Raw genomic sequence first — 26,833 nt, 5'->3', positions numbered from 1 at the left:
GGCGGGACAGATTGTCCAAATTACCTGTTGAATACGTATGTCCAACATGCGAATTTCATTTTTTTTAAATTTATAAAGGATACGCATGTGTGAAATGCGTATTTATTTTTTTGTTTTTAGGGAATACGCATGTGTGAAATGCGTATTTCTTGTTTTTCAAAAAAGTGCATACGCATAGCACACATGCGTATCCTTTACAAAAAAACCGGAGGTTGTAAACGCAGTAATGTAATGCATAATCCGTCAGGATTTTGGGCAGTCCGCGCGCATTTGGATATTTTGGATAGTTGGGGCTGGAAAATGGGATATTGTGGGCATTCTTTCTAGATATTACCCATTACAAACATGCGTAACAAACATAAAAAATACATATAACACCCGGTTACCACATGCGTATTACCGGTTACCCCTTAGGCCATACGCGTATTACAATTTAAGAATATAAATTATTTATGGTTGTTACATGCCGATATAATGCGTATTACCTTCACCCAACTCTAAAATGCGTATTTAAATTTAAAATATTCTAATCGATTAATTTGTTATTCTTTTAAAAAAATATGTTAAAATTTGAAAAATTATTTAAATTAATTTTTTTAAATAATTAATTTTTTAAATTCAATTGTGTGTTACTCTAATTTTACAATATTTAATATTTTAGGTTTCAAACATTCATGTTTAGGATTTAGAAATTTAAAAAATAAAATAAAAATAAAACGATTTAGGGTTTAGGATTTAGAGTTTAGGGTCCTAAACCCTAGAAACCGAGTTCTAATTTAATTTAATCAATTTTAATATTTTAGGGTTCAACCATTCCTATTTGGGTTTTACATATTAAAAAAATGAAAATAAAAATAATACAACAGTTTAGGGTTTAGGATTTAGAGTTTATGCCCTAAACTCTAGAGTCTAAACCCTAACTTAATGTAGGGCCCTAAACCCTAGAAATCAAACTCTAATTTAATTTAACAAATTTTAATATTTTAGAATTTAACCATTCCTATTTGGGTTTTCGAAATCCTTTAAAAAAATAAAAATAACACAACGAACTCTAATTTAATTTAACAATTTTTAGTATTTTAGAATGTTAAAAATTATTGTTTCTTGAAATTATTTTAAATTCGGAATGGAAACACCCATTATGCCAATGCGTAATATGTTTTATTAATACCATTATTTTTTGAAAAAAATAATGGTATTAATGGTTGTAATACGCACACGTGAAATGCATATTAGGCATTACCCCTATTAGTAATGCGTAATAATTTTAGAATTTAAAAATAAATAAAAAATAAATATACCCATTAGAGCAATGCGTAATAGTTTGTAATACGCATTTTTTGAAGTCTTATTATTGATTAACTGTTTTTGGTATGCGTATTAGGGTTTGTTTTTTATTAATAAAAATAAACAAATGTATTATGCATTTACCTAGTTAGTCGATGCGTAATAGATTGGTAAAAATGGCCATCCTTCTCGCGCGGTGATATTTCTGTTACACTTTAAAAAAAACGGTTATTTGTGTCCTTCCTCCCAGAAACCATGCGCAAGAACTTTCATACAACATCCACATCATATATACCATACTTATTCCGCAAAATATATATCCAAGTAACACAATTCTCTATTTATAAATACACTAGCTTAAATCCCGTGTCATGCACAGGTTCCGCTAATATTTAAAAATTTTATTTATCCCGTCATATTATATTTTTAAATTCTTTATATAAATATATAATAATTACAAATTTATAATAAAAGTAATAAAATAACATGTGATCGTAATTTAGTAGAATAAGTAGATTAAATCTAGTAGTTTGACAGTTTAGTAGTTTAGCGGATATATGACACTATTTATTTAATTTTTAATAATAAGATAAGTTGTGGTCGTAGTTTAGTAGAATTAGTAAACTATATTTAATAGTTTAAAAATTTACTAGTTTAGTAGATATATAATACTATTTATTTATTTTTGTGATAATCAAAATTAGGGAATAACCATTGAACCAAATTATATCCCATTCGGGTTATTATAATATACTAGTTTGTAACCTGTGCGAAGCACGAACCCGTAATTAAAAATAATAGTATCACATTATTATTTGCATAAAACTGAAACTCATAATCCGTATAAAATACAGATCTAAATATATTATATAAAATGCTTTTAAAATATGTAGTTAAAAAAATCGAATTTAAGTGTAACTCTAAAATTTCACCGTATAGTTCTAGTTATGCATGCATCTAATTATTTATTAATATAAATTTGACATGTTAACTTACTAATACGATTATTTTAAAGTAAACCGACGCTTGGATGTTCAGCAGCAAATAAAAATTTAAGGAAAATAAAATTTACAAAGAGTAAAAGTAATTAAGTTTTGTCGGTTGAGATTTTATTACATAAAATTCTAAAAATAGTTGTATAATTTTATAGTGAGTACCAAGATTTGACACCTAAATATGGTTTCACTTATTAGTATAACTTATTAGTATAGATAGTTGATTAGTATAGATAGTTGATAACCGTGCGAAACACGAGACCGAGACTAAAAATATCGAATTAATATTTGCAGAAAACTATTCATAATTCGTGCGAAACATAAGTTAAAATTAATAATTGATATCAAATATTAAATTGGTACTTGCTAAAAAATAGTTATGTAGTTAAAAAGAATCGAATCAGTTATGAAATTTTCCACTATAATTCTAGTTTTGCATTGTTTTATTTGATAAAAAAAAATCTAACATATTAGTTTTATTTTTGTAAAACGAATTGTATCTCTATCTTATGCACCAAATATATGTTCTTTAGACGATTTAATATTAATTAATATAATTTGATAATTATCTTATAATTAGCCTTTATAATATAGTTTATTTAATATTAGTTAACTATCGCTAAAAATTAATTTACAAATTAAAAGTAAAAAGATGTTATTAAACTTAATTTAATATTACTAAATATAATCTAAATACAGGCCATAAATTTGTTACTATTAATATATGTTTTTCTTTTTAATTTAAAGTATATAAATGTTGTGATGGACAGTAACAAATACGATTGCTAAATCGATAATTTTCAGTTTATAAGTTAATAAATGTTACTAAATTCATTTAATATGACTTATTTATTTTTAAAATAATACTACAGAAAATAAAGTGTAGAGAGAATTAAAGTCAATTCGTGTTAATAGTTTACTTTGTAGTTAGTAGTTTTTCAAAATAAAAGTAAATATATGTTATTTTACCTAATTTAACGTAACTTAATAATTTTTTAATATAATTTATAAATAAATAAATTTTATAGAGAATATAAGTCTATTCGTGTTAGTAGTTTGTAGTTTTTCTAAAATTAAAATTAAATATAAGTTATTTTACTTAATTTAACGTAAATTAATAAATTTTTTATATAATTTCCAAATCGTTTAAAAATATTTTTATTTTATAAATTAAAAAGACGATTGGATGAACACTAACTATTTTTTTTTATAAAGAATAGAAGTCGAGTTGGGTTAAAAACAAAGTTGATAGAGAGTAGCAGTTGACTTATGTCAGGTAAGTACTAAAATTTGGTATCTTGGTATTTTGGTATTTTTAACACCAAATTATACATTTCGTTTATTAATAAAGAGTATATATATATATATATATATATATATATATATATATATATATATAGTGTAGTATATAATATAGATATAGATTGTATAGATATATGTATATATATATAGTGTAGTAGAGCTGTTCGCGAATCGAGCTGTTCGCGAACAAGCTCAAGCTCGAGCTCAGCTCGTTAAGGGCTCGGTTTGGCTCGGTTCGTTAAGGGCTCGGGCTCGAGCTCGAACACAAAAATGTGTTCATTAAGAAAACGAGCTCGAGCCGAGCTTTTGGCATGTTCGGCTCGAGCTCGGCTCGGCTCGAAATTTTTTTTTAAAAAAAATTGTTTTTTATATATTTAATTATTATGAATTTTATTCTAAATTTTTATAAATATTTTTAAATTATTGAATTATACGAATGTCAAACTATATTTTGAAAAAATTCAGATATTAAAAATAAATTTTTTAATTTGATATTTTAATAATTAACAAGTGATTTAATTACTACTTGTAACTAGTATTTATTTCCTGATTGGTGTTTCGATTTTTTAAATATTTATGAATGATCCAACCGTACGGATGTTAATATCTACTCCCTCCGTCCCATTCTATATGAACCACTTTCCTTTTTTGGATGTCCCAAAAAGAATAAACTTACCATTTATAGCATCTATTTAAAATTATCTCAACCACACATTTATAAATACACTTACTTTATCATCCACTACCTCTTTTATGTGGTTCAGATTTAAGTCTGCATTATTTTCTTAAAAACCGTGCAAGTCAAAATGGTTCATTTAATATGGGACGGAGGGAGTATATATTTTAGTGATATGATAACAATTTTAGAAAAAAATAAATTTATTTTGTTTGTTATTTTGACAATCAATCAATTGTTTGAACACTACTTGTAACTAGTGTTTAGTCTAATATTAATGTTTCAATTTTTTAAAAAATATTTATGAATGATCCAACCGTACGGATGTTAATATCTATATATTTTAGAGACATGATAAAAATTTTAGAAAAAAATAAATTTATTTTGTTTGTTATTTTGACAATCAACCAATTGTTTGAACAATACTTGTAACTAGTGTTTAGTCTCATATTAATGTTTCGATTTTTTAAAAAATATTTATAAATGATCCAACCGTATGGATGTTAATATCTATATATTTCGGTGACATGAATTTGTTTTAGAAAAAAATAAATATATATGATTTGTTATTTTAATAGTCAACCGGTGTTTTGACATATACTTGTAACTAGTGTTTAGTCTCGTATTCATGTTTTAATTTTTTTAAAAATATTTATAGATGATCCAACCGCACGGATGTTAAGATCTATATATTTTAATAATATGACAAAAAATTTAGAAAAAAAATAAATGTATTTAATTTGTTATTTTAACAGTCAACCGGTGTTTTGACCTGTACTTGTAACTAGTGTTTATTATCATATTAATGTTTCGATTTTTTTAAAAATATTTATGAATGATCCAACCGTACGGATGTTAAGATCAATATATTTTAGTGATATGACAAAATTTTTAGAAAAAAATAAAAGGATTTGGTTCGTTATTTTAACAGTCAACCGGTGTTTTGACCAGATTTTTTTAATTCAGCTCAACTCGGCTCGGCTCGACTCAGCTCGACTCGTTTTGATGGAGAAAACTCGTGTTCGGCTCGTGTTCGGTTCGGCTCGATTTTGTTCGATAAAAACTCGTGTTCGGCTCGTTCGTTAACGAGCTCGAGCTCGAATATGGGTTTTTGATCGTTAAGAAAGCTCGGCTCGGCTCGGCTCGGATTGTTAGAAAAAAAAATGAAAGCTCGGCTCGGTTCGATCAAAACTCGACTCGGTTCGTGAACGGCTTAGTATAGATATAGGTAGTATAGATATAGATTCGTACGGTACATGCAAAACAACTACATTACATATTATATTATTATTTCACCGTAACGAAAAAAATACGAAAATCACAAATTAATTCAAACATGATTTCGCCACTATGGCAACAACACAAAAATCACAAACTAATTTGCCATATGAATTGAATAATCAATCTGAATTTCACAATAATCACAATATACATTATTTTTTCTGTATAATACGTGCAATACGTTGTGCATTGATTACTAAAAGGAAGGAGAGGAGAAGGGGTAAAGTTAAGAAAGATCTGATGGATCCTGACTCCTTCGATGCGAAGTTTCCTAAGGCCTTCAATTTCAGCCTGGATCCATGGAAGGTACCACGCCGACCGGAAGATTATGATGATAGTTGGTTAGATAAGGAGATCGAAGAAGAGCAAGATCAAAGGATGAAGGATGTGCTTATACGAGTCAAGAAAACCATGCCAAACCTGATAACCAATACAAAAGAGATTACATCGCTGACGAGAGAAAGTGCATCGTGCAGTGGAAGCAGTATGCCAACGACCTCAATACTACTGAGGTATGTATTCTTCTTCGCTTGGCGGATTTTTTTTGTTAGAGAGAGAGATGAGAGAGAGAGAGAGATGAGAGAAAGAGAAAAGGAGAGAGAGGGAGAGAGTGAGGGATATGAGAGAGAAAAGGAGAGAGAGTGAGGGATATGAGAGAGAGAGAGGGAGACAGGGAAAGGGAGAAAAGGAGAGAGAGTGAGGGATATGAGAGAGAGAGGGAGACAGGGAGAGAGAGAAAAGGAGAGAGAGGGAGGGAGACAGGGAGAGAGAGAGAGAGTGAGGGATATGAGAGAGAGAGAGGGAGACAGGGAGAGGGAGAGCAGATTAAATCATGATTTACTAATTTATCGAAGTACACATATAGTGACATGAAGAGAGAGAAGGAGAGAGATAGGGAGAGGGGGAGAGAGAGAAAGAGAGAGACTAATGACATTAGTTTAGTGAGGTGGATTATATTTGTTTATTCTGAATCTCTAGATGGATTATAATAATTGTTCTTATTCTTTTCATTTTCCAGGGTTTTGAGGTTGGTAAATATCCTACTCTGGGTCGGAAGCTTTGTGGTAGCTTCATTACCAGATACTATTGTCCACCGGATACCAACATCACGGATTACGAGTTAGATAAATTAACTAGTTTTGCAGGTCAGGCCATTGCTCAATATAATTCCACACATGAAACAGAGTTTGGGAATCTTATGGTCATCAAGGCAATGAGGGCCTTTTCTTGTGGCTTCTGGCACTACTTGACTTTCCAAGCCAATTTGCCTGATCATCCTCCCCAGATTTTTGAAGCCAAAGTATACGAAGAACCCCATTGGGTGTCCCCTCCTCTATCTATCGAATTTGTGAGGCTCAGGTCCACTGATGATGATTACAACAAGTAAATCCAATCCTCTTTTTCTTTAAATCCGTGTTTGATTAATTGTTGGGTATTAGGTTTCAGTTTATATTTAGTACTACACTCACTAAATATTAGATGTTCTGAAATATACAATTGTATTGCAATATACCCTTTAAATTGTAGTGACGGAGGTAGAAATATGTATTTATAGACGATTATGTGGCTCATGTTTCTGGTTGTCGCAAGAGTAGTTAAACTTTCATGCTGGTTATGTAATCTTGAAATATTCATGTTAGGAATTGGGGTAGCACTGACCCTGGGACTTATGTTTTTTGTGTGATTGCGGAGTATATTTTGAGCTTAGGAAGTAGATAAAAATGAGGGCTAGGGACTTGCAGCATATGTCTTTGTTTCTTTTCTGAGATTGGATGGGTTGAGATTGGATGGGTTGAGTTTCTGATAAGGTTTGAACGCATAAGATTTGTAGTTTTAAGATATGGTTAATTTTTTTGACATATGAATGTGATTATCATCAAAGTACAATCGTGAATACTAGTATAAATGCCTCTAAACCGGCCAAGTATGTTATCAAACATGAACCCCTCAACTCCCTGGGTTTTTGGGGTGTTTGGGACAATTATATAAGATGTTACGAGATTTTAATAACCAAAATTTTGTGTTGCAAGATTCCCAAATCTCAACTACAGATCATCTTAATGCCATATTAGTGAACATGTTTGTGAAATGTGGGAAAGGACCCAGGTATCCCAAATAGCACGTAAAATTTTCAACTATATGCTCTATTGCTGTTGAGTGTCAAAGGTTAACTATAAGTGTTGTCTCTTGAAGTAATCACTATAAAAATCTAAAATCCAAACTAGGTTCTTGTTTATTTTATTATTATATAAAAGAGTGCTCTGATAGTTTAATTTGTGTTATGATATACCTTTTGAATTGCATTTCCTTTTGAGTATTGTAGAAGAAATATACAGGGCAGACAAGTTTGCATGTATTTCGCCAATGCACACCCCCCCCCCTTCCCGCGATTGTGTCTTTTTTATGTATTTGAACTCATTATTTACGCTTGCATGCTGAGCTGACGATTCTATAGCATCTATTATTCTTCCCTGCTGATTTAGTTCAAGTTTTTTAAGTGGCTGGAAGAACTTCTAATCAGATTTAATGGGAACAGTTAAGATTTATGTTTTTTTCTTAGTTATCTGCGTGTTGGAAAAACAAAATTTGTATTGCTGAGGACAAATTTATTCAAAGTGATATAAAGTTTCATTTTTATGCAGATGATGGAATCGATTGTGGATTTTTGGAACTTTGCAGAAATCGGAAAATGCTCACATGTTGGCTAGTTGCTGCTACTTTGTTTCTCAGTTTTTAGGAGTTTTTGATTTATGAAATATGAAGGTTGTAGTAGACTAAAAGACCAACAAATAGGCCTAATGACCTTGTGCTGCTTTCATTTTTATTTGGATTCAGACTTTTAGAACAACCAGAATTTATTGACTCTTGCTGACTTAACGGTGTGATCTATTTTGTTCAGAATTTATTTTTATTTTATTGACTTAACGGTGTGATTCAGAATTTTTTTTTTTCGGGTTTCAGTTAAACCAAAACCCGAATGAAACGCGACTGAAACTCGAATGAAACCTTCTAAAAAAAACCTGAATGAAACCCGACTGTTTTGGGTTTGGATCAAGTAATTTAGGTTTATACCGGGTTTAGGTTCGGTTAGGCAAGAAAAAAATCGAAGTTGAACATGGTTTTTTCTAAACCGGTTTGTCATCCCTACACAGAAGATAATTTCATATAAAAAAATTTATATAATTATTAATTTGATGAGAACTTAAAATTAAGATTAATTTGGATTGTGATTTTCTGATCCGAGAAAATAAAAATCTTAAAAAAATCAGAATCAAATTTGATCCAAAATATATTCAACATTTAATTTGAATTAGATGTGAATTTAATTATTGTCCCGTTTGGTAGTACTAATAGTTACTTTTTGCTGTAAAACTGTCAGATATGTGTTTGGTAAATTCTAAAGTTGATGTCGGAAAAAGCAATCTAAAAACTGTTGTTAGCAAAAATATGTACTTTTCAAAAAAGCTTTTTTAAACCTTTGCAGAAAATAGCTATGAGTTTTCTCATTAAATTTTCTCAAAACCATTATTTTATTATACCTTAAAATATACATAAATTTAAAAAAAATACTAAACAGTAATCTAATTTTTCTATCAACACTTTTTTCTATTTTTTCCACCTGCGCTTTTTCTCGCATTTTCTCAACAGAAAACGGAGCCATATCGGATACAATCATTGTATCAAAATATATGCAAACCGAACGAGAATTTAGAAGAAGAAAAACTAGAGTTTCAGTTCAGAAGAGTTATCAATTGCAAAGCTAGAGATTACAGTTCAGTTGAGTTGTATTTATTTAAGGTAGCAGGTTTGTCTTGTCTCTTCTCCTAGCTAGTGGGCAATTAAATTATTGTAGTGGTAGATTATTATTTGTAAAATAATTAACTAGTCTAATACAGATGGTGCTAAACAATCCATCAGCCCTGACTGATAACAGAGAATTTGTAAAATGATCTCATTTTACCTAATTTCCAACCCTGAGACAAAACCCGAAAGTGAGTCGAAAATGAAATGGTCAACCCAAAAATGACCTGATTTTAGAATTTCTTTCCTTTACACTTAGAAATTTAATTTTAATTGATTTTAGAATGACCCAGAATTGACTCGTTTACAAACACGACAAAAACACAATATCCGCTATTGCCGCCCAATAGAATGAATAAAATTGGGAGATTAAGATAGCAGCCTAGTCTTGTCACCTGTTGAGTAGATACAAACAAAGAAGCTAATCCTACATTTCATGTTGCTATAAAGTCATCATTTCTAACAGATAAGAAGAAAGAGTAGATTATTTAGCAAACCTCAGAAAAGAAGAGTAGACTCGAGTCAACAAAGTGTTGGCGCAGTCGTTGAGCTAATATGTTGAGCTATTGTTCCCCTGGCAGGAGGTCAAGAATTTGACTCTTGGCGTGTGCCTGTGTGATTAATTTTATAAAAGAAGAGTATTATTTTTCAGTTATGCTGAAACTGAAATCTTTAGAATCATCAACTTAAAAATATTATTATGATGTATTTTTGAGTTTTAGTGGGGAAGATACTCGCAAAACTTTTACGGATCACCTCAACTTTTACTCGCAAAATTTTTGAGTTTTAGGAGAGAATGTGTTTCTCATCAACATCAACTATTGGGTCTGAACTCTGAGGAGTGAATGTGTTTCTCATCGGGGAAAACTGTAAACGGATTTGATCCTACATCCTGCAGATGTGTATAAGCTTTCTATTATGGACAGGAGAAAAATGTTTTTTGGTCCATAAATTAGATACAGCACGCACTAACTTGAAAATATATCCTACAGGTTTCCGCTATAGGATCTGAGAAATCTCCATTCAGGCACTAGTGAGTATACAGAGTAGTGGACGTGTTTGTCTCAATGATGCAAACTGTTGATAGCTAGACTTGTATTTCTATGCAAACTATGGGCACATCATGAAATGACATGACTATACTTCCATTTGTTGTTAGAGTTATTATTCGAGTGACCAGCGAGTCGAGCTCGATCACCAGTTTGATCTCATTTACCTCGAGCCGAGTATGTGCCAAACCTGATTCGGCTCGGCTCAAAAATGAAAAAAGTCGACTCGACCCGACCTCGAAGTCGTATAATTAAAATTTATTTTTAGTAATTTATAAATCATAAATTAAATTTACATGTTTATATTTACCGCCCCGTCTCATTGAGTTCTAAATGAATGATACGTGCACGAGTTTAAGAAAATATGCACGAGTTTAAGAAAATATGTTATTTAGTGTAAAAAAGTAAGAAAAGTATGTAAGGTGGTGTAACTAGGAGTGTAATCGAGCCGAGTCGAACACTGCTAGGCTCGGCTCGAGCTCGATTAAAATAGTTCGAGCTCGAGTTCGACCGAACCTTTAATTTCAAGTTTGAAACTCCACTCGTAAAAAGTTCGGTAGGCTCGAGTTCGGCTCGAAAACTCGAATTAATTTCACTAAATATTAATAAAAACTCGAAATACGATCGGTTTGGCTCGAGTTTGACTCGATTTCGATTCGATTAAAAATAAATAATATATAAAAATATTAAATATTTATATAAAAATATATTTATAATAAAAAATTAAAAATAATATAACCTCGATAAGGCTCGCGAACCTTACGAGTCTAGTAATTTGAAACTCGAGTTCGGCTCGGGTGAAAATTCGAAAAACTCGAGCTCGAGCTCGGCTTGATTATCTCGAAGCCGAATTTGGTTATGACGTATTTTTGAGTTTTAGTGGGGATGAGTGGTGGGAGTGTACTTGGCTAATTCCGCCCTACATCCTGCAGATGTACATTTCTTTCTTAAGCTTTCCTTATGAAGAGTCAAATGTTATTTAGACCATAGATTAGATACAGCATGCACTGACTTGCAAATTTATCTTGCAGGTTACCGCTAAAGGATCTGAGACAGAGGAGTGGATGTGTTTATCTCAAGGATGCAACTGTAAATGGCTCTGTTTCTATTTTATTTAAGAATTGCTTCTAAATGGCTCTTATTCTTGTGCTATATAATGGTCCATATGTTTTTACTTCTATAGAAGCTACTAGTAAGAAGTTCTAGAGATTTATCATTTCCCTTATTAATTTTATGTTTTCCAAGGATTTCTTTCCCATGATTTCTTTGTCGCACCCTAACTTGACTACTTAAACTTGATTCTGAACCCAATCGATTTTTTACCAGATTGCTTTTGAGGTCTGAATGTCTGATTAGGCTCAAATATCATTCAAAACCCTGCAAGAAAAGGATCTAAGTACTTGAAGATTATCCAACTGGTATCAAGTACTTGAAGATTATCATCCAATAAACTTGGTTTGGCTTGTCATTTGTCAAGCATCATGTGAGAGTAAGAACATGCATGTGTTCATTTAGCCAAACATCAAAAGATCCAACAGAAAATAACATGGAATGACATGACTGTACTTTCATTTGTTGTTAGAGTTGTAATTCGAGTGACCAGCAAGTCGAGCTGGATCACAAGTTTGATCTCGTTTAACTCGAGTCGAGTACGTGCCGACCCCAATTCGGCTCGGCTCAAAATTGAAAAACTCGGCTTGACTCAAGTTTAATCTTGAAGTCGTTTAATTAATTTTTTTTTAATATTTATAAACTAATTTTACATGTTTATATTTATTAATTTTCAAATTAATAAGCTCGCTAGTATATCAATTACTTAAAATTTGACTTGATTTATTCATGAGTAAACTCGGCTCATTAAATAAACGAGTCGACTTAATGTAGAAATTTGACCTCGTTCTGAAACGAGCGGATCAACTAGTGTAAAAAAATACCGAAACTTTTTTATTAGCTATCTGGCTCCGCTCAACAGAAATAAATATCTAGAGGATCAGTGAGACCCTCTTACAGGCAATATACCATGTCGACAAATCGAAGAGTGGATGTGTTAAACACACTTATACATTTACATTATTTTTGACTAGTTTCGAACCCTCCGCATTTCCCGCCAGGGAGATACCGGTCGACTGAGAAGTGTTTGGTAGGTTTAGTGAAATAATTAAATTAGTGTTTGTGCCTCGAAGGTGCTTGAGTAAATTATTGAGAGAGAATATATGAATAAGAAAGTGTTTTAAAGTCTCCGTCTAGTCAATTATAATAACAAAACTTTTCACTAATTATTGTACCACGTTAATCTGTCTCCATTATTGTAGCTAGTGGATAATTATTTATTGTAGTGGTGGATAATTAGTTGCATAATAAGACTACATATAAACTACTAAGCTAATACATCCCATGTTATTACAAAACAGAGAGTTGATTGGAATATTGTTCAGTCATGCTGAAACTAAAATCTTTAGAATCGTCAGCTCCAGAATATAGATATGATGTATTTTTGAGTTTTAGTGGGGAAGATACTCGCAAAACTTTTACGGATCATCTCTATACAGCACTGTTACATGAAGGACTAATCACTTTTCGAGATGACGAGGAGATTGAGAGGGGCGAGTGTATTAAATCTGAACTGGAAAATGGTATCCAACAGTCAAGAAGTTGGATCATTGTTTTATCTAAGAAGTATGCATTTTCGAGCTGGTGCCTTGATGAGCTTTCGATGATTCTTGAGTGCAGGAACAAGTCGAAACGTCTTGTTTTACCTATTTTCTACATTGTTGACCCATCTGATGTCCGTAAGCAATCTGGTTGTATATCTGAAGCGTTGTATTACCATGAAGAGAAATTCAAGAGGGAAGTGGACGAGACGAAAAGGAAGAATTTGATGGACAAAATAAAGCGATGGAGGATTGCTCTTACTGAGCTCGCCAATTTGGGAGGCATGCCTTTGCAGAATGTGGCCAATGGGTAATACATGTTCTCTTTCTGCTATTTTGTTTAAGCTATATACATATTTATTTATTTATTTATAATCTGATTAAGCATCCGCTTTTAAAACCGCTTAAGCGCCAGAAGGTGACTTCACCGCTTAGGTCCGATTTGCGCTTTTTACAACACTGAGTTTTAAAGATTTTTAAGAACATTCTAGGATGTAAACTTTATTTGAGACACAAGTTCAGCACCAACCAAAGCTATCAGTATATTTCACCATTTTTTTACATTCTTCCAATGCTGTAGGAAATTTCTGATTGTAGCCATTGATTATTTCAGTTACTGGAAGATTTACCAAAAATCGATGAACTTGAGTTATTGGATTGCCCATTATTGGAAAAAGTTACGATGAAGCGAGGCCTATATCTTGGAATTTATTTTCGTCCACTGGGTTGTGATAAATTACTTGAGATGGATGGCAGATTCAAGATTGTCCCAATAGGTGAAATTGACTCAGAATTGCTCAACGATTGTGGTATTTATAATGTGGAATCCATGAAAACAATCCAGATTATATTATATAATGATTACACGCGTGTCGCAACAAAATGCCCAATCCAGGTGACCTCTCTCTCCACGTAATAATTTTTTAGAGATGTGTTTAAATAATATTATTTATATGTGTATTAACTAGAATAAAATTTTCAAAATAATTGTGATTTAGAGATGCATTTAAATAAAAACAATTTTATATATTTTAATTGGAATATGTTGAGTTTTTTTGCCAAGATTGGAATATGTTGTTTAAAATTTTCAAAATAATTATGATTTAGAGATGCATCTTAAATTATTTAGTTCTTTTTTCACAGGGAATATTTGACGAAGGAACGGAATATTGTTGTCGGTGTTGTCCCGATATATTCAGCATATTTTATCCGGGGAAGAGCATTCCACTATGGTTCACTAGTCAAAGTGACATGTCCTCAATATCCTTTATCATTTCACATTCTAAACTTAGATACTTAAATACCTGCATTGTTTACAAATTGAACCAGGGTAGGAATAATTATTTATCCCTGATATTCCACAATATGACCAAGGATAAAGTAATTGTGTATCGTCCGGCCTGTTATGGCATCCCTGAGGGCGATGAATATATGACATGGCTAAGTCACTGGAAATTCAGTATTCACGGGGTGGGCTTTGGAGAACCTGGAGACGAGGTCAATATTTCTATCCGTAACTGCAACTGCGAGGATGGTCAGAATTTTGAGGTGAAAGAAATTGGGGTCTATCTTGCGTATGAAGAGCAAGAACAAGAAGATGTTCATTCTGCCAAACTGACAGAAAATCCCCCAAACATGTGAGGAGACATCTCAGTATGATCTTGACACCTTTTTTATCATTTTTTTCATAGACACTTTAAATTTATTTTTTTAGAAAAAACATATTGTAAAATTATATTTATTAACAAAATAAAAAACTACTGTTCAAGTACGATCATTTTACACTTTTTTAAAACTCAAATTATGATAAAAAAAAAAGGATGGCAGCCCACATGACTATAAATCACCGAGTCAAATACTATCAGACTCGATTAAATAATTAAGGCACGAGTTTGAATTTAACTCGACCGAGTCATTAATTTTAAGTTCGAAACTTGGCTAAACAAAAATTGGATATGTTCAAGTTCAATTTGAAATCTCTATTTTTACTGTGCCCGTTTGGGAAATTTTAAAATAAGTAACTTATGACTTAAAATGAATAAGTGAGTTTTAAGTGATAAGTAGAAGAACACTTATAAGTTATATAAGTGTTTGGTTAATTTTACTTATAAGTCAGATTTTTTTATTAAAATGAACTAAAATAAACAATTTTTAAATAAAATTATCTAATTTATGAATTTTAAATTAACTTAATATTTAAAAACATATTTTGTTTAAAAGTAAAGTTAATAAAAAGGAGAAAAATCAAAATAAGTTGAGAAAAAGTACGTCGTTGCTAACATTCGGCTTATCAACTTATAAGTTGTAAATTCAACTTATAAATTTATTCGACAAACACTCGTCGATAAGTTGTTACGAACTTATAAGTCATAAGTTGACTTATAAGTGAGAAACAAATAGGCCCTAAATATTGAGAAAAGCTCGAATGTAATAAGTTTGACTCGAGTTTAACTAGCTTAAATATGTATAATATATAAAAATATTAAATGTTTATATAGGATATAAATAACATATATAAAATAGATAAAAAGTAATAATAATACAAGCTCGATTAGGTTCGCGAATTAAAAAATATAAAACCCGAGAAAGCTTGGTTTGATAATTATTTAAATAGCTCGAGTTTAAGTTAGGCCGGACAAATAATTAACTTAAATTCAAATATTTTAGGAGCCGAACTCATCGGACCTTTACTTAGGATTGGAGCAATGGATGACCAGCCGTAAACATATTATTCTCCCACCCAAATGAATTTTCTCTTGTCGTCCAAGTAAAAGATACACTGTGGCCCCGTTTGGTATTGTTGTTACAGAAGGTTACAACAGGTTTATGCTGAAAAAATGTTAAATAAGTGTTTGGTAAATTTTAAAATTATTATTTGGAAAAACGCTTTTGGTCTAAAAGTTGTTGTTCGTAAAAGTATGTCCCTCATACTTTTGCTATCAGTTTCACCATCAAACAGAAAAATATTATTTTATATATTATATCTCAAAATATGTATAAATTTAAAAAATTACCAAACAATCATCTTATTTTCCTGACAACACTTTTTCTCTAATACTTTTTCTGATACTTTTTTCTTACAGCAAATCAGTTTTCAACCGCAGTAACCAATATAACCCTAAATCCCCTTTGATCCATTTATTCCCACACCATCAGAACAAATCCCACTATAAAAGCCTCCATTTAGTAACTTCTCAAAACCCAAATTAAACTTCTGATGAGCACTCTCTCCGCCGTCCCCGCCGACAACGATAAAAAACCGATCAAACTCCCAATTTTCCTGCAAGCAGAACGTCCTCATTGCTAGGATGAAATCGGATTTTAAAAAAATTTACATTTGACGGGAAAAATGAAATTAAAAACGGAGGGGAAAAGCTGAGATTATGTGCGGGAGGGTGGAGATTAGTTGAGTGTGATACTTTTAAGGGGCATTAAATTAAATTGATCTAACAGCTTACATTAATTTCTAGCTTTAATTTTAAGTTTAGTTTATATTTATCATGGAAATCTCATATATTTACAAGTACACCTTTTGGTATTTTTGTTTAGGGGCCGGGAAACATCGGTTAATATTATATTTTCAATATTTCTTTTTATTTAATATTGGTAAAATTTTTAAGATTATATCATAATTTAACAGTTTTTAACATTTAGTTCACCAATCCTTTTTTGAGTTTTAGATTTTTTTAAAAAAATAATAATAAAATATTACACAGATTTAGGGTTTAGGCTCCAGGGCCCTAAACCCTAATTTTAGCTAGGGTTTAGGGCCTACCTAAACCCTAGGAACCAAAAATTTAAATTTTAAATGACACAATTTTAAAATTTAAGGGTGTAATCTAATTTAAATTTTTTTAATATTTTAGGATTAAGCAATCCCCTTTTGGGTTTTAGAAACAATTTAAACAATTTTTTAGTATTTTAGGAATTAATAATTTTTTATTTGAGATTGAATTATTTTTTTAAAAAAAATACTTGTGTCAAACACTAAATGAAGTAGTGTTTTGAGATCAAAATATTATATAATGTAGAATTTGGTGTGCCAAAACTTTACTTAGTGTAGCGTTTTGTACATTAAAAAAAAAGCATAACGCTACAAGATATAGCGTTTTGGATTTCTTGCCTAAACGCTACACGATTTAGTGTCTTGAGATGAATTTTTGGGTTATTTTTTTTAGAAGTAATATTTTAGATTATTGTTTATTCCTAAATAATATTAGGGTTATCATCCCGTTTTTAATCGGTTAAAATTGGCCGTATTTCACAAACAGGTTATTCTTGTCTAAGTTTATTTAATGATCGGTTATATATGTGATGTCCATTGCTCTACGGGCGATACCCCGGAGACATATCGAAGAGTGGCCCTATAACAATTCTCTGCTTTTATTTCTATTGCTTTTAGTCAATCACATCCCTTTCTTGTATGTGATCCGTTAGATAAAACAACAACAACAATAATAATAATAATAATAATAATAATAATAATAATAATATTATTATTATTATTATTATTATTATTATTATTATTATTATTATGTAATTAGTATCGATCTGTTATGTCAGGAGTGTAATCGACTCGAGCCGAACCGAATACTGCTAGGCTGGGCTCGAGCTCCATTAAAATAGTTCGGGCTCGAGCTCGATCGAATCTTCAATTTCAAGTTTTAAGCTCCGCTCGTAAAAGGTTCGGTAGACTCGAGTTCGACTCGTAAAAGGTTCGGTAGGCTCGAGTTCGGCTCGAAAGATCGAATTAATTCACTAAATATTAACAAAAAATTCGAAATATGATTGGTGTGACTCGATAAAAATAAATAATATATAATAAATATTAAATATTTACATAAAAATATATTTATAATAAAAAATTTAAAAATAATAGAGGCTCTATAAGGCTCGCGAACCTTACGAACCGAGTAATTTGAAGTTCGAGCTCGGCTTTATTAAAAATTCAAAAAGTTCGAGTTCGTCTCAATTATTTTCGAGCTGAATTCGAAAATTTTACGAGCCGAACTCGAATAGCTCACGAACAGTTTGGTTTGTTTACGCCTTGTGTTATGTTCATTATTGTACACGCCTGAATTTTTTTTTTTATTATTATTATAGACAACACTTCTTTTCAGAAAGCTTCTTCTGAACTAATTTTAGATTAAGTGTTTATGCCTGGAAGATGTTTGACTAAAATACTGAAAGTGAAAACCGAAAGAGAGAGTTGATTCAACATACGTTAATCTTGAAAATGTTTCAATGCGTTAACTTTTGTATTATGCGTAGTAGAGAGAGACGAGAGAAGAACAAGATTGGAGGAGACGCGTGCTTATTTACGTTGAATTAAATTGTGAGAATGTTGGGGTGGCTGGGAATCTCCCCTTAGTTCTCCCGCCAGCCTAAGTTCTGATACCAATAAGATCATATATTTAACAGCTCTCAGGTTCGAATACCGCCAACATCAAATTTTTGTATTATTAGTGTATACTTATAATGTAGAAAAACAAGAAGCAAATCTCAAGAAGATTATCTCTTAAAAAAAATTTGAAGAAGATGATGCATAATTTTTTATAATTTCTATTTGACGGAAGTACACAGATAGATTACGTATTATTTAAATGTATTAAGATAACTATTAGCATAATGCAGTTCTAGTTAAATCTCTGAAGCCTAGTGTAATTTAACCCTTCCTGGCCCGCTGCGTGATGATCTCAATTTAGTGTTTCAAAGTCTCCGTTCAGCCATTTAAAATAATAGCAAAACTTTGTGATGGTGTTCTATTAATTTAAAGTGGCATGTTAATCTTGTCACTCATTGACTAGATACAAATAACCAAGCCAGTACATGTTTTTAAAAAGTCTTCAGATCTAACTAATCACAATATTTTTCAGTTATGCTGAAACTGAAGTCTTTAGAATCATCTGCTCAACAATGTAGTTATGATGTTTTTTTGAGTTTTAGTGGTGAAGATACTCGCGAAACATTCACGGATCACCTCTATACAACACTGAAACATGAAGGATCAGTTACTTTTCCAGATGATGAGGAGATTGAGAGGGGAGAGAGTATTAAATTTGAACTTGAAAATGGTATCCAACGGTCAAGAAGTTGGATCATTGTTTTCTCTAAGAACTATGCTTTTTCATTTAGCCTTGAACATACATGTGTTCAGTTAGCCGAACATCAAAAAAACCAACAAGCATGTGAAAATATAATCTCAGTATATTTTCCCAGGGAAAGAGCAACAATGGCACATAATGGAATGACATGACAAATTCGAAGTAAAAACTCGGTATTTGTGTAAAGTTGAGTTTGGTATGATTTTTATTCATGCTCAGTATTTGACATGCTTGGTGGATACGAGTGTGCTAGCAATCCTCCGGATTAGTTGAGCTGCACGAAAACTGATCCGGATACTAGATACCGAAAAAGAATGACATGATTATACTTTCATTTGTTGTTAGAGTTTAAATTCAAGTGACCAGTGAGTCGAGCTCGATCACAAGTTTGATCTTCTTTAACTCGAGTCGAGTACGTACCGAACCTGATTCGACTCGGCTCATAATTGGAAAAATTTGGCTAGATTCGAGCTCGACCTCGAACTTGTATAATTAAATTTTATTTTTAGTATTTATAAATCAAAGTTACATGTTTATATTTTTTAATTTTTGAATTAATAAGCTCGCAAGTGTACTCGAATCGGTTAATTTAAACTTGACTAATTCACCCTGAAATCAATAACTAAATGAGTCGATTTTAATCAGAAATGAGCTTGTTAGGGTAAAAATACAGGAATATTTTTATTAGCTATCTGGCTCGCGCTCAAGTCACCTCCCTATTGGCTGTGGCCAGTGGAGTAACATGTAGAGCTATAGCTTGAAACTTTATCCTGGATGTTACAACTAAGGTCCACAGGATCAGTGTCGACAGATCGAAGACCGGATGTGTTCTTCACACAAACTGGGCAAAACTGTAAAATTAATTGCGCTTATTCTTTTTTCCGCTAGTTAAAACACACTCACACTCTCGCATTATTTGACAAAATTCGAACTCTTCACTTTCCTTGACGGAAATATCACCGAGAACTGTTTGGTAGGCTTTTTTTAGTGAATTAAAATCAGTACGTAGAGGGTGCATCAAAATTGTTTGTATTATAAAAAGTAGTTTTATTTGGCCGCGGAATACCCTGACTACAATTTATTGAACATAGACGTTTTAATATTTTTTTATCAAGAACTGGTTAAGTACTTATGCCTTGCAAGTGTTTGAGTAAATTACTGAGAGAATATATGAACAATAAAGTGTAGAGTAATCAACTGTTCCAAAGTCTCCTTCTAGTCATTTATAATAACAAAACTTTTTAATAATTTATTGTAGTGGTGGATAATTAGTTGAACAATAATAAGACTACATAAATTACTAAGCTAATACATCATCACATGTTTGCTTGTATTCGATTTAAATTTGAAAAAATTCATCAAAAAATGATATTCAAGAATTCATGATTTTTTTTTATTTTAATAAGTGATGGATTTTGAAGGATTTGCTATTACATTTTTAATATTTTATAATCTCTCCAAAATGCAACCAATCTTAGCTTTTTACCATCTTAGCTTGAAACTAAGGTCTACAGGATCAGTGAGACCCTCTTACGGGCAATATACCATGTCGACAGATCGAAGAGTGGATGTGTCCTTCACACAAGCTATGCAAAACTGTAAATGGATCTTACTCTTTTGTTCATTTTGCTGGTTAAACACACTCACACATTCACCTTATTTTTGACAAGTTTCGAACCAAAATTGTTTAGCTGTTATACAAAATTGGTTAAGTGTTTATGCCTTGAAGGTGTTTGAGTAAATTATTGAGAGAGAACATTTGAGAATAAGACAAGTGTTTTCAAGTCTCCGTGTAGTCATTTAAATTAATAAAACTTTTCACTAATTTAAGTTACCACGTTAATCTGTCTCCCATTATTGTAGCTAGTGGATAATTCTTTAGTTGTAATGGTGGATAATTAGTTGCGCAATAAGATTATATAAATTACTAAGCTAATGCATCCCGTGTTGCTAAAAACTCTTCACCTCTAAGTTATTGCAAAAAGAGAGTTGATTCGAATATTGTTCAGTTATGCTGAAACTAAAATCTTTAGAATCATCAGCTCCAGAATATAGATATGATGTATTTTTGAGTTTTAGTGGTGTAGATAGTCGCAAAACTTTTACGGATCATCTCTATACTGCACTGATACATGAAGGACTAGTCACTTTTCGAGATGATGAGGAGATTGAGAGGGGAGAGTGTATTAAATCTGAACTGGAAAATGGTATCCGACAGTCAAAAAGTTGGATCATTGTTTTCTCTAAGAACTATGCTTTTTCGAGCTGGTGCCTTGATGAGCTTTTGATGATTCTTGAGTGCAGGAACAAGTCAAAACGTCTTGTTTTACCTATTTTCTACCATGTTGACCCATCTGATGTCCGTAAGCAATCTGGTTGTATATCTGAAGCATTGTATTACCATGAAGAGAAATTCAAGAGGGAAGTGGACGAGACGAAAAGGAAGAATTTGATGGACAAAATAAAGCGATGGAGGATTGCTCTTACTGAGCTTGCCAATTTGGGAGGCATGCCTTTGCAGAATGTGGCAAATGGGTAATACATGTTCTTCCTTTTAAATTCGGATTCTCTTTCTGCTCTTTGCGTTCTTTCTGCTATTTTGTTTAAGCTCAATGCTCTCTTTACCTTACTTATACAATGGGCTGAAAAGAAAACGAAATAGAACTAAACGTAATTGAAATTTAGGATAAATGAGACTAATCAAACAATTTAAAACCGAACCATTTTCAAATCTGAAATCCAAAACAACCGACTACTTGTTTGATTGAATTCTGTTATATAAGTGCTCTTCTTGCAAATGACATTTCTAAGGCGTGTTAATTATTTGACACTTGATGTTGTATTAGCCTATTACTCTAAGTGAATAAGATGTACCTAAAAGCAAAATTCTTATATAACTCAGCAAACCACCAGATCTGGCTCTTTATATCTTTTTAGATTCCGCTATTTTTTCAAGAGATTCTCAGGCTGTTGCGCCACTAATATGATAACTGTTGCAGTGTAAAAGCGAACCATGTCGCCCCTACTTTTATGTGGCCAACTCTTTAAAAATCTTGTGGAATAGGTTATGTCAAGCGTATATATGCAAGGATGAGTATAACCTTCTATAGAACTTACTATAGAATTAAAGGTCGTGTTTAGGGACACAAGTTCAGTACCAACCAAAGCTATCAGTATACTTTACCATTTTTTTTACATTCTTCAAATGCTGTAGGTACGAATCGAAACTCATCGAGAAAATAGTTAACGTGGTTAAGGATAAAGTGACATATTACACTTTAAGCGTGACAGAGCATCCTGTTGGAATTGGTCCTTCAGTGCAGGACATCATTTTATGGTTAAGAAATGGTTCCAACGATGTGGAAGTGTTTGCACTCTATGGTATCGGGGGAATTGGAAAGACAACCATTGCCAAATGCGTTTACAACATGAACTTCCAGCTATTCGAAGGCGGCAGTTTTTTAGAAAATATAAGAGAATATTCTGAACGTCCTGATGGCTTAGTGTGCCTACAAAGACAACTTCTTTCTGATATATCCAAGGGAAAGGCACCAACGATAAAAAATCTTAATGATGGCATTCTTAAGATAAAAAGTGCCCTTCTTCATAGGAAACTTCTCATAGTCTTGGATGACGTCGATCAAGTTGAACAATTAGATGCGATTTTTGGGATGCGAGAGTGGTTTCACCAGGGAAGCAAAATTATCATAACCACTCGAAATGTGCATTTGCTGGAAGCTTATGAACATTGTACGAGATATGCTATCAAAACAATGAATTCTGATGATTCGTTGGAGTTGTTCAGCTGGCATGCATTCCGAGATAGTAGCCCCCCAGAATGTTACATAGAGCACTCAAAGAGGATTATAAAGCAATGTGAAGGTCTTCCTTTAGCTCTTAAGGTTCTAGGTGCATCTCTACGTGGCAAGAATGTAGATGTTTGGAGGAGTGCGATAGGGAAATTGGAAATCATTCCTCACTCCAAAATCCAGAAGATATTGCGAGTAAGTTACGACTCTTTGCAAGATGATCTCGACAGAGATCTATTTCTGGAGATTGCATGCTTCTTTAGTGGAGAGGCCAAGTCTTTTGTGGTCAGAGTACTGGATGAATGCGGTTATTACACAATGTTTGGAATTGAAAATCTTATTGACAGATGTTTGTTGACTATTGATAAAAATGAAAACCTGAGAATGCATTATTTAGTTCAGAGCATGGGTAGAGAAATTATACGTCAGCAATCACCTAGAGATCCAGGGCAAAGGAGTAGACTGTGGTATTGGAAAGACTCCCTTGAAGTGTTAAAAGATGAAACAGTAAGAACGATACTTTTTTATTGTTAAAAAAATTGTAACTGTTACATTCTTTTCATATCAAAGTTTTAATTGAAATTGCTACTATTTATGTTTCTCTTATACCAGGGCACCAGAGCAATTGAAGGTCTCGCACTGGAGATGAGCACAATTAATGCATGTCGGGCGGAGTTGAGAACAAAAGCTTTTTCCATGATGCAGAAGTTAAGACTACTTAAGCTTAATAATGTACAACTTAGTGGAGGTTACAAGGACTTCCCTAGAAATTTGAAATGGTTATGTTGGCATAGATACCCTTTAAGGTCTTTACCGAATGACTTTCCTTCGAGCAGCTTGGTTGCAATTGACATGCAGAATAGTAAATTGCAAAAACTCGGGGAAGGAAACAAGGTAGTCTATGCTAATTTCTGCTTTTTTAATTTTAGAAATTATTCAAAGAAAAAGGCTTGGATTAGTACATACTCAAGTTAATGTATGATCTTATTAATCCTTGTCTTGCAGGGTTTTGGATCACTAAAGTCTCTAAATCTGAGTCACTGCCATGACATTGTTAGAACACCAGACTTCGCAAAATTTTTTGCTCTTGAGGAATTAATCCTTGAAGATTGTGCAAATTTAGTAGAAATCGATGAATCAATTGGAGTGGCTGAAGGACTTGCGTTGATAAATTTAAAGGACTGCAGTCTTTTGAAGAAGCTTCCCGAAAGTCTGTGCATGCTGAAGTTACTAGAAACACTGAACATATCTGGTTGTTCAAACCTAAGTATGCTCCCCACAGAGATGAGAAAGATGGAATCCCTTAAAGTGTTTCATGCTGATGGACTTGATTTCAGTAATTCAAACAATAAAACGCAGCAAAATGAGTGATGGCGAGAATTCATCCGGGGTTTGGTTTCTAAGCCGAAAATTAGTTCCCAACTATCGTTGAATTCGTTACCGTGCTACTCCATTACGAGATTGAGTTTGAGAAACTGCAATCTACGTGATAGTTCATTTCCCAAGGATTTCAGAGTCGCACCCTCACTTGAGTTCTTAAACTTAAGTAACAACCCAATCTGTTTTCTACCCGATTGCTTTAAAGTTCTCAAAGAGGTCAAGATTCTCGTGTTATCTGAGTGCAACCAACTTCAAACAATTGAAGATTTACCAATAATAGAAGGCTTGGAGCTTTTAAACTGCCCATTGTTGGAAAAAATTACGATGAGGCGAGGCCTATCTATTAGAGGTTATTGTCATCCATGGGATTGTGTAAAATTACTTGAGATGGATGGCGTATTCAAGATTGTACCAATTGGAGAGATAGACTCAGAATTGATCAACGATTGTGGTATTTATGATGTGGAATCCATGAAAACAGTCCAGATTAGATTATACAATATTTACACGCACGCAAACATAAAATGCCCAATCCAGGTGATCTCTCTATCTCCACACAAATAATTACACATCTGGGTACACTATCACTCTTAATATTTATTATTATATTATTTTTGGTATTTCAATATATTGGTTTTAAATATCTTTTCAAATAATTAGATACTAATTTTGTGTTTATTATATAAAATAATTTATACGCATTTTTGTTTGATCATGTATTTTTGAAATACTTATAAGTCAAAAATGTGTTTAAATTAAAAATAATTATATATTTTAATTAGAATATGTTTTAAAATTATAAAGGTAAAGGATACTGTACTTACTATGTGAGATAAATTTTTGTTTTGACTAATTGCCATATGAGATACTTAATACATCTTACTATACAGGGAATATATGAAAGTCAGCGTAGCGGTAATATATTCACCATGTTTTACCCCGGGGGCAGTGTTCCAACATGGTTCACTAGTCAAAGTTACGGGCCTTCATTATCCTTTATTGTATCACGTTCTAATCTTCGATACATAAATACCTGTGTTGTGTACAAGTTGAAGCCAGGTCGAGGAAGATATTTTTACCTCATATTCCATAACATTACCAAGGATAAAATGATTGCATATCATCCATCATGTTATGGCATCCCTGAGGGTGATGAATATATGACATGGCTAAGCCATTGGAAATTCGGTAGCCACGAGATGGGACCTGGAGATGAGGTCAATGTTTCAATATTTAACTGCAACGATAATCACAGTTTTGAAATGAAAGAGATCGGCATCTGTCTTGTGTACGAAGAGAAAGAACAGGCTGGTTTTCATTTAGCCAAACGACAAAAAATCCAACAAACATGTGAGGAAATATCTCAGTTTGTCATCCCTGTGGAAAGGCAACCAGCAAGACATCATGGAACGACACAAATATACTTCACTGGATGTGGAGTAACCACTTTAGATTATTGGATGGAGAAATATTTTGGAAAATACGCAACAGTGGAGAAGGGTGAGTCCTCCGGTTCTGAGAGTGAACTTGACTAATTCCGTTCTGCATTCTGCATTTAGATTATTCAGAAGCTTTCCATTATGAAGAGGAGAAAAATGATTTTCTGGTCCATAAAAAAGATCCCACAGGTTACAACTATAGCATCTGAGAAACCTCCACCCGTGCACTAGTGGATGTGTTTATCTCAAAGATGCAGACTGCAATTGGCTCTGATTCTCGTGCCATGTAATGTCCATTCTACTATCATTTCCTTGCAGACTTGTATTTTAGTGTTATGCTATATCTAATTTACATGATAATGCTTTTTTCAAGGATTTCATGTCAAAAAAGACTGCCAATTAGTAAATTTGATTATTTCTGCAAGAAGTATGAAAAATATTGGAGAGATTTTATATATATACAACTACTAGTTAATAACTTGCCTTCAGCTCTCACAACAAATAATAGGCATATATTATAATACGATACTACATAGGTGATCACATGTAATAGGCGATAGGATATGGTTGCAGGTAAGGTGTAGGAAATACATGAAACATGAGTAGTGTGTTTTTTATTTGAAAAGAGGACAACCCACCAGTCGATGATTTAAGTTGCCAGAAGAATTTCTTCTGAATCACCCAGGGATTTTTTTTTATCAAATTGGAAGAAGTTGGTCTCATCTGGTAAGGTTTTATCTAAGGGTAATTATATGGTCTTCGAAGATAGCTGAACGGAATTTAACCAAATACTTTTTGTGCCACGTGGAGTCCTCGAAGCTTATAGAATTTAGATGTCAAAATGGTGTATCAATTCTATCCGCATAGATTCTAATTGTGTCGAGAGCCTTCTTCTGATCAACAAAGATGTCTTTTTGTATCTGTTTGTTGATACCCAAGTCTGGAGTCGTATCCAGAGCAAAACTTGGAGTTTCTACAAGTCGATTGGCTATATCTGTTTGGGATTGGTGCCTTAAGGTATGATTTCATTGTTTCTTTCAGTTATTAAATATATGTAAA

At 32.4% G+C, this 26,833-nt stretch overlaps 1 long non-coding RNA gene and 2 pseudogenes across 1 annotated transcript; all 3 read left to right on the top strand.

Moving 5' to 3' along the window:
* The first annotated feature begins 5,753 nt into the window (after positions 1-5,753).
* On the top strand, positions 5,754-8,405 carry LOC141678173 (uncharacterized). Its single transcript, XR_012557627.1, has 3 exons — positions 5,754-6,053; positions 6,560-6,924; positions 8,184-8,405. It is a non-coding gene; the product is annotated as an uncharacterized LOC141678173 (long non-coding RNA).
* A 4,392-nt stretch (positions 8,406-12,797) lies between these two features.
* Positions 12,798-25,957, top strand: LOC141677403 (disease resistance protein RPV1-like; annotated as a pseudogene).
* Positions 13,360-14,813, top strand: LOC141677613 (uncharacterized; annotated as a pseudogene).
* Positions 25,958-26,833: the final 876 nt, after the last annotated feature.

This window comes from Apium graveolens, chromosome 8 (genome assembly GCF_009905375.1).
Source record: "Apium graveolens cultivar Ventura chromosome 8, ASM990537v1, whole genome shotgun sequence".
Lineage (NCBI taxonomy): Eukaryota > Viridiplantae > Streptophyta > Magnoliopsida > Apiales > Apiaceae > Apium > Apium graveolens.
Note: the sequence above shows the minus strand (reverse complement) of the source record. Positions and strands in the feature narration are given on the sequence as shown.